The sequence below is a fragment of the Coturnix japonica genome, chromosome 9 (genome assembly GCF_054131305.1).
Source record: "Coturnix japonica strain WE chromosome 9, WE-NBRP24, whole genome shotgun sequence".
Taxonomy (NCBI): Eukaryota; Metazoa; Chordata; class Aves; order Galliformes; family Phasianidae; genus Coturnix; species Coturnix japonica.
The window spans coordinates 20,459,770-20,473,533 of record NC_140671.1 but is presented as its reverse complement, the minus strand read 5'-3'; the positions used below and the strand labels follow the sequence as shown (position 1 = coordinate 20,473,533).

At 44.8% G+C, this 13,764-nt stretch overlaps 1 long non-coding RNA gene across 1 annotated transcript in view; it reads left to right on the top strand.

The window, feature by feature from the left end:
* Positions 1–13,288, top strand: part of LOC146759774 (uncharacterized) — a 62,132-nt gene extending 48,844 nt beyond the window's left edge. The window contains exon 2 of the long non-coding RNA XR_014932053.1: positions 11,809–13,288. This is a non-coding gene — a long non-coding RNA (uncharacterized LOC146759774). The remainder of the gene's footprint in view (positions 1–11,808) is intronic.
* The last annotated feature ends 476 nt before the right edge of the window (positions 13,289–13,764 follow it).

Sequence of the window (13,764 nt, the reverse complement as noted above, 5' to 3'; positions counted from 1 at the left end):
GGCAGCAGTCAGTGCAATACAAAGGTGTTCTGTGTGCCATAGCATTTCTCCAGGGGCTGCCAAAGGTAGAAGCACAACACAGCACCATCCTTCTGACAGTAATGTCTGTGAGTGTTAGACATGTGAGCACTGCATCATCCCCAGCGTGTCAGTGCTTTTCCACACCAACCTGACTCTCACACTCTGCACTGAATGTAACTCTGCTCTTGTGGAGACAAATGCTTTCTGTCACATCCTCCATCCCTGCAACCATTTGCCGGTAGGCAGCTCTTGCAGAAGAATCAAGCAGCAGAACCTTGTGCTCACCCTACAGCATGCAAATGCTATGAAAGCAGAAATAACCTGGCATGCTCTGGGTCTGCAAGGCTGCACAGATGGGAGAGGTAGATTGTGTTTTTGCAGTGGAAGTTTCCAGTATTTTCAGTACATAGTGTAGGCCCTAACTGAATGTATAACCCTCTTGTAAAACAGCTGTATAAGTAGTTTTTCCACCAAGAAAGTTGCTGAACAGAGTTAAGTTCAGACTGGGGGCATTCTGACATGGGTAGAATTGAGACAAGCACAAGATAAATACACAGGGTGGGTAGAGCCCAGCACAGCACAGAATGAATGTACTGACTTTTGGAAACATTGCCCTTCTCTCTCTGCAGAAAAGTACAAGGCAGACCTAAAAACAAGAGGTTGGTAATTGACCTTATATGGAAATGAATCCTAGCAACAGTCTTGAGGAGTCTGTGAGCCTGTGATGCTCAACCAATGTCAGCCATGAGAGCATCACCTGCATTGGGTTTAGGGCACAGAACAGAATTGATTTCACTGACTGGTGTGCAGTTTCTCCCTTGCCAACAGGGGATGTGCGCGCAGTATTGCAATAATGAATAAGCACTGCTGCTATCGCTGCCATCTTTGCCTAACTAGAAATCTTTGACTTTGAGAGTTTCTCACACAAGGGGAGGGGGTAAGAAAGTAAAGAGGCACAGAAAACTAAGGGAAACTGCTCTTCTGTATCTTATCTATAAAAATTGATACGATGCTGTCGTGCATTTTTTAATTTATTTTTAATTTTTTGCCAATGTCAGTTAGATTGTTTTAAAATATCCACACACCAAAATCTGACTACCAAGCAAATGTAATGAAAATGAAATGAAGGTGAGTTAGCGGAAAGCACAAGGCCATATTATATTAGGCTCTAGCAAATTTACAGGCAGTCACTGCACAAAGAGGTAGATCTGAGTTGCACATTATATGATTCCCACAAAGATTAAGGAAATCTGAAGCTTTCAATATATTTTTTTTAGTCTTTTCTCATTTCATTTTTTAAACACCTGACCCAGACCCCAACCCTCACAGGAGCTGTAAAGATAACAGCAATAACCCACAATGTAACTCTAATCCTAACCCTTACCCTGATTCTAAAATCGTCCCTAACTCCAAGTGTAACAACAAAAATGATGCTAGAAGTTTGTAGCAAAAGGAACCTTTAACCTGATCATAATCCAAAAAACAATCATTAAGGTAACAATAATCTTTACCTTAAAAGTAATATTAATCAGAGCCCAGATGATGCCTGCATCCAATCAGAAGCATGCTTTGTATTATTTAAGAGTTGTATTTTTTCCAATGAACTCTCTCTATTATCACTTTTATAAAGTAACAGAGTCTGTTCTTTTTCTCCTGACACTATGCCTTACTCCTGACATCCCCTGGAAATGACCCAGATAGGGCACCATTAAAGTAATGCTAATAGTAATGTCAATCCTAAGGGTATCTCTAGCCTCAGTGTTAATGGGACGCTAACAACAATCCCAACAGCCTTAAACATTCTGGTGGTGTGAAAGAGGTGCTGCCTTGCACATGCTGGGCAGTCCCATTGCCTGTTAAATGCAGGCGGCAGCGTAGAAACATGATGCCCGTGGTCAGAATGCCCTGTGGCAGATCCTGGCACCGGAGAACTGACCGGAGAACCATGAGAGAACTGACAACAAATCACTCGACATCAGAACCGACCCAGTGGTTATTTACAAGCCTTGGGTGACCCAGACAGGATCTCAGAGTGGTGAATGTAGGTACAGAAGTTGTTACTACTCTGTTTTCTTCTAAAAGCTGCTCAGCTGCTTTGCGTTTCAGACCATCCCTGGCTTCACTGTGTGCATCTGTCCAATTAATACCAGGTGTTTCTTCATCTCGGAAGTTGAGGGGGGCGGGGGAGAGTGGAAACAGAAATCAATTCAATTACTCATTTATTTATTGACAGACATTCACGTTTGCTACGTTTGGAGAAGTTTTTATTTGTTTGCTGTAGTTTGTTTTTTTCTTTTTTTCTTTTTTTTTTTCCCCCTTCCCTCCTCTTCCATCTTTGTGTTCTTCCCCTATAATCAAAAGAGAACGGATCCCCAGGGTCTGTCCCGCAGAGGTTCTTTCCGTGGTCTCTGCTGCCACCTGCTGGCCAATACACGGAACTGCCACTGTTGGGCGTTTGGTGCCGGAGGAAGCACAACGCAGATCTGAGTTCTGACCGGTCTACGCAGCAAATCCGCCAATCTTTATTGCGATAAGCCCTCCACATGGCATTGCGCATGCACTCGAACACGCAACAGGCATAGATTTCTCCTAACTCCGTGAGGAGCAGGCAAGCAGAACAACTGAGCGCACCACTGCTTGTGATTGGGCCACCCCCATCATAGAGATGTGTGTTAGATCTTTTACCCACCCCTGGACTGGCCTTGTTGTTTAACGATAACCTCTGAAATCTGAGTTACTGGTTCTACCACCTGTAGTGTATAATAGGTAGCCAATAAATGCTTTTCAACTGTGATGTATCTTTATTCTGCTCCATGCCAAACCTGTGACCAAAACCTCATAGGGGTTCACAAAGAACTCTGGCTCTGCCAGAGCCCCCATCCAGACCCTTCTTGAGTTACATTCATATCTAGTTTGGCTGAAAAGGTTGGACTATAAATACTCAGTGCTTGGGCCTGTTTAACAGATATTTTTTCCTGATTATGCTGTCCATCAATCTTTTTAAACTGAACTCCTGCTCTAATCTGGTCTTTAAACATTAGTTGTCTCAAGACCCTAATGGGTCCAGACTGGATTACCTTAGGGGCTGGACGCCTAAGTCATGGCAGCAGATGGTTCTCTGACCTTTTCACCACCATTCAGAGCCTGCATCTGGCCATAGGCACTCTTGTCTCCCCATCAATTGGGCAGCCTGTTGTATTACAGCACCTGAGGGCCACTGGGGGGTTCAGTATGGATAACATAGACCCATCCTGATGTAAAGGTGATGGCTGTAGGATGAGATCCCTCGTTCCTGATGAAAAATTTATTGACTGGGCTCTCAAAATCATCTTCATAGATTGCCTCTTTCATGCCTAATTCTCTAATATAATTTTGTTAGTCCTCCATAGAGGACCACAGGCTGATATTTAATGGTATGTCATTCTTATTTGGCCATGTTATATGACACACAGCCATAAATCATTCACTGATCAAATGGCTATCCTCATTATGTTGGACAGAACATACAGTCTTTGCCTGAGGGCAGGGTGAGTAGTAATGGATGTCAGTTTTGAAATTTCCAGTCCGTTCACCACAGCGCTTTCTGCCTCCATGTCCCATAACCAGAGCAGCTATGCTGGCATGCTCTCTTGGTTTCTGTCTAAACCACTGTACTATATCCATCAGTTCAGCTGCTGTATTATGGGCAGCAGGGTTTGGGGGGTTGGACACTGGTCAGGGCACTCCCACCAGCCTATCCTGCATTTTTTTTTTTTCATTTTAGGGTTACAATCAGTCAGATCTCAAATAGATCTAGTCCAAATGGAACCTCAAAATCTGACCTTTTAGTGCCTTCATTTACAGAGTCCATTTTATACAGATTCCCTTGTACAGGTTCCCCATGGTCTTCCAGAAAGATGTTCCTGATCTTCCATAGGAGAATGATTGAATTAGGTTTTTTCCCCATCAAAACTGCCACCTGTCTTTCCAGTTTTTCAACACTGTCATTCAATAGCTGATTTGCATCAGCCTGAGCCTCTTCAGTTATGTTCAGACAGTTCAAGGCCATCAGCAGTGGCCATGCCACCATGAACGCAGCTAACTGTCATTCTCAAGTTGTACGTATGTCTTTGCTAAGACCATGGAAATACTCAGTCAGGTGGGCCAGGGACTCATGGACCCTCCCTCCGTCCCACACAGGGCCCCATTTTTCAGTGACAGAAGCAGTGCTGCATTTTGAGGATCCTAGGAATCCCAGGACATGCCCTGACAAAAGGTCATTCAAAGGGGTCGTCTTTCCTCATCCAAACCACCCCATGATATTCACAGAATCACAGAATTGTAGGGGTTGGAAGGGACCTCCAGAGACCATTGAGTCCAACCCCCCTGCCAAAGCAGGTTCCCTACACCACGTCGCACAGCTCGGCATCCAGGCAGGTCTTGAATATCTCCAGAGAAGGAGATTCCACAACCACCCTGGGCAGCCTGTTCCAGTGCTCTGTCACTCTCACCATAAAGAAGTTATTGCACACATTAGTGCAGAATTTCCTATGGTCCAGTTTCTGTCTGTTTCCCCTTGTCACTCCTCCACACACTGCTGACAAGAGTCTGGCCTCACCACTTTGCCCCTCACACCTCAAATATTTATAGACCTGGATCAGGTCCCCTCTCAGCCTTCTTTTCTCAAGGCTAAACAGACCCAGTTCCCTCAGTCTCTCCTCATAGGGGAGATGCTCCAGGCCCTTCACCATCTTTGTGGCCCTCCGCTGGACTCTTTCCAAGAGATCCCTGTCTTTTTTGTACTGGGGAGCCCAGAACTGGACACAATATTCCAGATGAGGCCTCACCAGGGCAGAGTAGAGGGGGAGTATCACCTCCTTCGACCTGCTGGACACGCTCTTTTTAATGCACCCCAGTATGCCATTGGCTTTTTTGGCTACACGGGCACACTGCTGGCTCATGGTTAATCTGTCGTCCACCAGGACGCCCAGGTCCCTCTCAGCAGAGCTCCTCTCCAGCAGCTCTTCCCCCAGCCTGTACTGGTGCATGCAATTATTTCTACCCAGGTGCAAGACTCTGCACTTGCTTTTGTTAAACCTCATCCGGTTTCTTACTGCCCAGCTCTCCAGCCTGTCCAGGTCTCGCTGAATGGCAGCACAGCCTTCAGGTGTGTCAGCCAATCCTCCCAACTTCGTGTCATCAGCAAACTTGCTGAGGGTGGTCATTGATGAAGATGTTGAACAAGACCGGACCCAGCACAGACCCCTGGGGGACGCCGCTAGTTACAGCCCTGCAGCCAGACACTGCACTGCCAACGACAACCCTCTGCACTCTGCCAGTCAGCCAATTCTCGACCCACTTCACTGTCCACTCACCTATCCCATACTTCCTCAACTCTGGTATAAGTATGTCATGGGAGACTGTATCAGTTATAGAGGTTATAGAGTTCAATTCCTGTAGTCAATTTGGCGGCCCAGGTGGGACCAGCTCTGTTCGCTGCAGGACCAGCTGAGAGGGAGACACTTTTGGCGCACCCTGAGATTTCTCTGAAGGACTCCCTTCCTCACCTGATCACTGCAGGGACAGACAAGGACCACCCATAGGTGGACCAGGTATGTGTATGGTAAGTGGAGCCCATATGTCTTGAGGAGACATCCTACACAGTTTACAGCCATACGTGCTGCTCCCAGGGAGGTGAGCTCATGGCTTTGGTTGCCAGCTGGGGTAGGAAGACTCCTTGGGTGAGTTCCTATGAAAGGGAACTGTATGTCATATGAATGGAAACAAGAACAAATACTCTCTCCCAGGTAGTTGACAATAGGAGGGGCCTAGGTTGGTCTCTCCTACAGGTATGGGATATAGTGGATAGCCTGTCAAATGGTAGCCTGGGTTCTCCAAGTTGTAATCACGGGGCTTATAGGTTGTATGTTCAATATTATCATCTGCTTTAAGTGTTTGGTACCGTGTGTCAACGGTCACGTTGACACGTTGACAGCCAGCACGGCTTCACCAGGGGAAGGTCATGCTTAACTAATCTTGTGGCCTTCTATGATGGAGTGACGGCGTTGGTGGATGAAGGGAAGGCGACCGATGTCATTTACCTGGACCTGAGCAAGGCCTTTGACATGGTCCCCCATCACATCCTCATCTCCAAATTGGAGGGAGGTGGATTTGATGGGTGGACAACTAGATGGATAAGCAATTGGTTGAAAGGCCGCAGACAGAGGGTGGTGGTCAATGGCTCTATGTCCAGGTGGAGGCCGGTAACGAGCGGCGTCCCTCAAGGGTCTGTCTTGGGACCGGTGCTCTTTAACAACATAGTAAGATTGTCCTGAGGAGAGGTGTACATTCCACCTGACCAATGAATGTCAACCCATTTATGTAATACTATGTACTTCTTGTGAGGAAGTGTGTGAGGGAGGTGGTTCAATCAGTGCTGGTTCTGTGGCACAGTGTTTATAACTGAAGAATACAGACTGTATTAAGGGAGTTTATGTGAACTGAAGAACTGTACTGTTTGACAAACTGTTTTGATGGTATAAGAAAGTGTAATTGTTAATGATGTTTGCCTTTTGGTACCATGGCAATCACCTAACAGACTATAACTAGTGATTGAAGGGAAAATGAAGGAAAAAGGGTTGATGGATAGGATGGCAGAAAGTCCTTAAATACACTGTCGGTCAGGTTGCACCTTCAGGAAATAAAAATGCAGAGAGGCTTTTATTGTAAAAGTGAGGCTGTAGGGATAATATAACAGAAACTATCAGTGCCTTGATTTGTTTCCTTTGTACTTGCTGTGCTGGAGTCATTTCTGAAAAAAAAAAAATGATGTCTTTTATTTTTATAGCATTCCCTTCCCTTGTAGCCTGGTGTAAAAGGTGCAGCCAACACCAAGGTCATCCCTTCCCCTTCTTGACCAGCAGGAGACAGGGTAGACTGTAACAAGATTAGTGTCTCAGCTGCTCTGTCATTTTGTAGTGTTGCAGGTCACCCCATCGGAGCTGGGGAATTTGTATTGCGGCAGAGTAGGAGTGTGTTTGGTAGAGCAGGCGTTGAAGGCCGTTCTTGAAACGCAGTCCTGTAAATCCTGGCCTCTGGCAGCCCAAGCTGTTTAGTTATGTTTTATGAATCAGGTCATATCGTGTCTGTCACAGCTTCCAGATGCCGAACTCCTTCTGTGACAGCTTTGTCAAGTGTTTTGAAAGGGCAAAAAAAAAAACAACAGCTCGAGGGTCACCGTGGAGGGTAATGCAACGTGCAGGAATTGTTTTTCACAAAGAGCGACTGGCCAGGGGCAAAAGAAGAGTGAGAAATATGAAGAAAGAGGGGGCCTCGGTGGCTGTGGTGCCCTCACTATCCATCATCTCCCGTGTTTAGCACTAACAGACTGTGAATGAGCAATCCACGTAGTGACGTGGAGTCTCTGTACTAACATAGGTGGCGGGCCTGCAAGCAATGCAGAATGTGGATAGACTTGAAACAGCATCCCTGCTCTTAAGTGGTGACTTGCTGCTTAATTTCCTTTACATCTTCCCCTTGCAATCAGAACGCTCTCTGGGCCCACCTTCAAGCTTGTCAAGTGTCTTTCCCACCAGTTGGGATATTACTTGCAATGCAGATACTGTGACCTTATTTGTTAGCTTGTCAAGATATAACTTGAAATTGGGCTCAGCTAAGATACAATAATTGCTGTTTGCACAGGGGGTGATGCTGGCGAGATGCTCCCCATGAGGCCATCTGCTAACCTGTCTCAAATGTAATTTAATAGAAGTCAAATAAAATAAATCAAATTAAAGCATGCAGCTAATGCATGCAAGCTCTGAAATGAATTTGGATTACAAGCAGGCAGTGAGACTAAATAGTTGGTTTCTTCATCCATGAAGAAGGCATGCTGGATAAGACAGTAAACAGAAATAATTGAAGGAGACTCTCAGATTTTGAGGTTGATGGGATATTAGATGACAGGGAGAGATTACTGATATAAGAAGGTTTTTGTTACTAGTATATTCTTGTAGTTAGAAATCGTGAGTTAGAAGTCTTTACAAACAATGTGTTGATGTGCGAAGCTTTGTTAGATGTAGCAGGAAGATAAATCATCTTTGCAGTGCTTGCTGTTAGCTTGTCACGACTGTGATTTACAGGGATTTTCTTTTATTTAAATAAGTGTTTCCTTTAAAAGCATTCCGATAGTTTACAGAGCGGAAGATGAAGTGGCAGCGAATGCTCTGAAATAGAACTGTTTCATTGCAAGTGCTTCATTTCAAGTAAGGATTTGTTCAGACTGTGAAGAATGGCTGAGCTGCAGTGGAAGGATTCCTTGGCAACATAAATTGGAAGAGTTCTGCTAGGAAAATGTTGGGTTGAATATACAAGGAGGCACCAGAATTGGAGAAACATATCAGGCAGTATCAGCTTCACAAACATATAGTGTAAGTCTGCATTGTTTGTAGTAGGCATCAGAAATTCAAACTGATCAGCAGCCATCATTCATGCTGTTAAATTATTTGACAAAAAAGAACCTTCTGGAGATTGTATTCAAAACAGAATATCACTTATGAAGATAGGAATTAAAGAACAAACTGATCTCTTGTGTGAAAACTCCCACTTTAATGATACATAGCGTGTTATTAAGGAAAAGCAATTGGGTGCTGGACATTGTGTTCACTTCTGTTAGTTTTCCTTCTGGAGCTGATAAGACTGTTTCACAACCTGACTCCTTTATTCAGGTATACCTTTATTCCATGCTTTGTAGCAACTTCTGGGGCAAAAAATTATATATATATATATATATATTTCATTTGTCCAACCTTCCTACTAGTAGACCTAAGAGGAGACAGTTTTCCTCTGCCCAGTAGTCTTCCTGGCTTGATGTTCCACTCCCAATAGTGATTGATGTAGAAAGGTGTGATTCATCAGAAATCTCTTCACTGAATGGAAGATCTTCCTGATCTCATGGTGGCTGCACAGTGTCTTGGCATACACACACTGGTTGAAATTTCCTCATGCTATCTACTTTATTGCAATGGCGAATCTTGCTTTATCTATCTTTCTGCCAAGTATGCTGAGATTCTGATTATGCCATAGGATCTCAGTTGCCTGATCATCTTGATGATATGTAAGTATTGCTTAGTTCTGAGCTTGCCTGTGAGCTCCAAGGTTCATCCGTGTTCTCTTGGAAAACTGATGTTCTGTCCATGATCTAAACAGCTACTGAGGAGCCTTTGATTTGAGGGTTTGAACACAAGCTGTTAAAACACTGCAGTGTTTCCAAGTCGCTCTTTAGCCAGGGGAATACAGATTAGGAGCAGCCACTAACATTGAATTGACAGTTCTCCTAAACACTTTTTTTTTTTACGTGCGTGATCAAGTTCCATTAATCATGTTTTAGACACAAACACTGGCTCATTCCACTTAATTCTTTATCAAGACAACACTGTATATCTAGAAGTAAGCTTGTCCAGGCTGAAGGATACATCAGTCCTCACCATTGGAGGGTGGGCAGCAGGACTCCCTGAAAGACCTTCTACGTTATTCCCCTACTTTCAATTTCTTACTCAATTCTCTGAGTTCATCTGAGCTCTTGCTGTCAAGATAAGATTAATTGTTATGAACTGGGAGACAGTTCTTGCTTATTAGTCTCTTTATATGGGAAGAGAGAATTGCTTTTGGGATATTCTACAATATGGGGTGTTGTATTAGGCGAAATCGGACCCTCGGGATGTAACGTGATAGGCCCTCCCCTGCTGGGTCATGCATATGTAAAAAAGGTAAGGATGAAACTGGATACCTATATAAGGGACCCTCACATTCCAATAAACGCCATTTTACCGCTCACCATAATGGTGTAACAAACAGCTGTGACTTGGTCGGGGCCGTCGATACACATTCACAAAGGGACTTGACTCTCCAGGTTACCAGAACAAATGGTGCCCCGTGTGAGGAAAAGTCCTGGAGGTGAGTGTGCGACGGCTAAAACCGCGCTGACGGACGCGGTATCCACGGTTCGAGCCCGTGGAAGCACTCTCGGTGGGGTGCAAAGGGGAATGCAGCGCTGCGCCTATCCTACGGCCGATAGTTCGTAGAAGACCAGGAAGACTTCAGGTCTCTGGGTAAATGTATTCCGTCATTAGAGTAGTATTGCAACTTTGTAAAACCTACTATGGTAGGAAAGCTACGCCTTCTAAGAAGGACATTGCGGCCGTCATTAGTTGTCTTGAAAAGGAGAGGGAGCTTTCCTCTCCTCGGGTGATTTTGGATCACAATAAGCGGGACTCTTTAACTTTTTCGCTCTGTGAACGCGCAATGAATGAGTTCAAAACGTGGGGGTTGGTGCTTGGGGCGCTGAAAGCGGCTCGGAAAGGGAAGACTCGGCTTGGGGCTGCTTTGGGAATTGGGTCGGGAGGCTTTTTCTCTTGCAGATGTGAGGATTTGAAAGACAAAGACAAGGTGGCGGGAGCCATCCAGACCGCACCCATCACTCCGGCTGAACAACAAGCAGACGGCCCCGTCCAGCAGCATTCCACACATTCCACATCCTTATCTCTTGACCAGGAGAAGCCTTCCTCTGAGGCCCCATATCGGTATCCAAAGCAACCGGTATCTTCTGCACTCCTTCGCCCATCCTTGGGGGTGGGGAAGGGGAGTGAGCAGGGGCGGGAGGATGGGTCCTTTCCTCGAGATGGGATGGGTTGTGGGTGTGGCTCCGCCCCGTGGGGCGGGGTGGATAGGACTAACCAAGATGGAAGCCAATCCTCATCAGCGGGGGCGGAGGCGGAGGCGTTCCTAGTCATCATAACCCTGCTGGTCCAGCTCTACCTGGGGGGAGGGAGAGGGGAGAACAAGAGCGACCAAATCTCGGATTGGTCAAAGATAAGGGAGGCATTCCTTTTTATCGTTAATTGGGGGCCCGGTCAGGGGGCCCCGGGCTCGAGTGGAGCCTCTGAAGCAGAAACAAGACCAGCTGACGAGCGAGCCACGGCAGCCCGAGTTGGAGTCGGTTAAACTCCTGCTGACAACTTGGAGGAGAGGAAGAATGCTTAGGATAAACTGTATTGATTATTGTCACTGTCTTTGTGATTGTTAAATGTTTATGGTATGTGAAAGTATAAATGCAAATGGTGTATGGAACTGTTAATGTTATAGGGATGTGTAAACATGAATGCTATATGAAAGTGGAATTATTAATGTTACATGGAAGTGTAATTGAGGGTTCGAGTAGTGGAATTGTGAAAAAAAAAAAAAAAAAAAAAAAAAAAAACAAAAACAAAAACGGGAAAAAGGTTACAGAAGAACAGTGAGTTAAAATATTGAATGTGACCTGCTCTAGCCAGAGAAGTTTAAGTGCCAGCAAGAGAATGCAAACCCCCGCGCTGCCCCCCCCCTCACTGCTTACCCCCCGCCCTCGGCTCCGCCGCTTGCGAAAGTAAACAAATCGTTACTTCCGAATGGGGACAAAAGCAAGACATTAGAAGTATCTCTTGCTAGTCGGAGCAAGAATGCCTTCATTTTCTCCCAATAATATACACATTTAGGGGACTAGGGTAGGGACTTGGACAAATTTGTTGATGGAGCTTGAAATTGTATGGAGGGGGAATTGTAGTGGTGGAGTTGGATGGAACGGTGGCAGCCGTACTAGAGCAGGTCCTGAAGATCCCAGGATGAGTTTTGCCCGTAGTGGGCTGAATGCAATGTGCACACAGCAGTGCAAAGATATTTGTTTTCTGACAGTTACAGGTGCATCTCACTCTATACTGCATCAAGAATTACTATACTACCCATAGATGATTTTTGTAACTATAGTAGGAGTAGGTCAACAAGAAAAAGCTTACCAATTAAAAGAAAAAAGGGGGAGCTAAGGGTGAAGCAAGTAACAATAGAAATAAGTGACTATAGCTATTAATAACTTTTCTGAGTAGTTTGTATTGTAGAGAGATCTAATATAGTGGTTTGTTATCTTTTAAGAGCAGGTGTTCCACCTGGGCTCTGTATCATGCACTGGCCATGCATATATGGAGTACATGTGAAAAAGCCTGCACAGGAGAGAATCTGTGATGGGTGAGAAAGGCAAAGTGCACTTTGAAGCAGGGGACGCCCTGCAGGCACTGCCTATCGCATCCACCACTACTGTGTTCCTTCTCTCTCCTTTTGGTGGTTTGCCACCTCATAGTTATCGATAAGTAATAATACATTAGCTTAGAAATTTCCATTTATAGAATAGTCTAAAATGAATGCTGGAATGAGTGTGTATATGTCAACTCAAAAATTATGATGTTACATGTAATCTTCTGTTTAGTGTATTATCAGTGAAGGTTTTGATTGAGTGATGGTTATGTTAACATTTAAGTCCCCTGCAGCTCAGCGACACTGGGCCACTGCCATCGTGGTCCTTGGTGTGCTGCGACACATCGAGACAGACAATGGCACGTGCTTCATCTCGAGATCTACTCAAGGAGCATTGGGGAATATCTCACTCGACAGGCATCCCTGGGAATTCCCAGGGACAAGCATTGTGGAAAGGGCCAACCGTCTCCTGAATGACAAGATACGTGTCCTTGGGGAGGGGGAGGGTCACAGAGGTAGGATCCTGGTAGCCCAACAGGCAGAAGTATTGGCACAGCACATTATGCAATCAATCATTTTGAACGAAGAGGTTATGCCACAGTAAAGGACAGAGAATCAGGAAAAATTTTATGGGTCCCGTCAAGAAGAATAAAACCTGATGCAGTGATCACCCAAAAGGGCGGTCTGGGAAAAACAGAGAACTAATCGAAAGCTGAGTACTTTTCTTTCAGGCATACTGTTTTACAGAATAAAGCTGCAATGGATTTCCCGCTGCTGGCTCAAGAGGCACAGGTGCAAGGACTTTGAATGAGAAAATGGAGTTCCAGCAGATATACAAGAAGCTTTGCGTGGAAGGATGAACTGTATAATATAGCCCAAGATGCCTTGAAAATACTAACTAAAGAAGCACTAACATTATTACACACTGCACCACATACCTCTGCATGTTTACGTCACTTTTTAAATAACTCACCACAAAAAATTTATATAAGTACTAACACTTTTATATACTAGGATTAGGATTGGAGCTTGCGTTGTAACGGGGCATGGTTTTGTTAAGCATGGGGAGAGGGAGATGTTGTATTAGGCGAAATCGGACCCTCGGGATGTAACGTGATAGGCCCTCCCCTGCTGGGTCATGCATATGTAAAAAAGGTAAGGATGAAACTGGATACCTATATAAGGGACCCTCACATTCCAATAAACGCCATTTTACCGCTCACCATAATGGTGTAACAAACAGCTGTGACTTGGTCGGGGCCGTCGATACACATTCACAAAGGGACTTGACTCTCCAGGTTACCAGAACAATGGGGTAGGTAGACTTGGACAGCAGTGATTCCCCAATTGAGGTCCTTTATTGAGAAGCTCTTGGTGAAATGAAGTGTTAGAAGGTGTATTTTCTAGACTTTGTTTTCTTTCCTTTTTCTCTTTTCCTATGAGTTTTTTAGGTGTAACAAGACACACAAGTTCATACTCTCCCAGCTTGCTAACTGAGGAGAAATGCAGGATAATATTTTAAGAAACATTCCCTGTCAGAATATTTCTAGAGCGGTGGAGTGATAAATATCAAATCAACTGAAGACCAAGAATTTAATTTTTCCCATCTGAGCCAATCTACGATGCTTTTTATCTTGACAAAAAATTGATATTTTATCCCTTTGATAATGGGAGGCTCTGATTTCACTTCCTTTTAATATATCT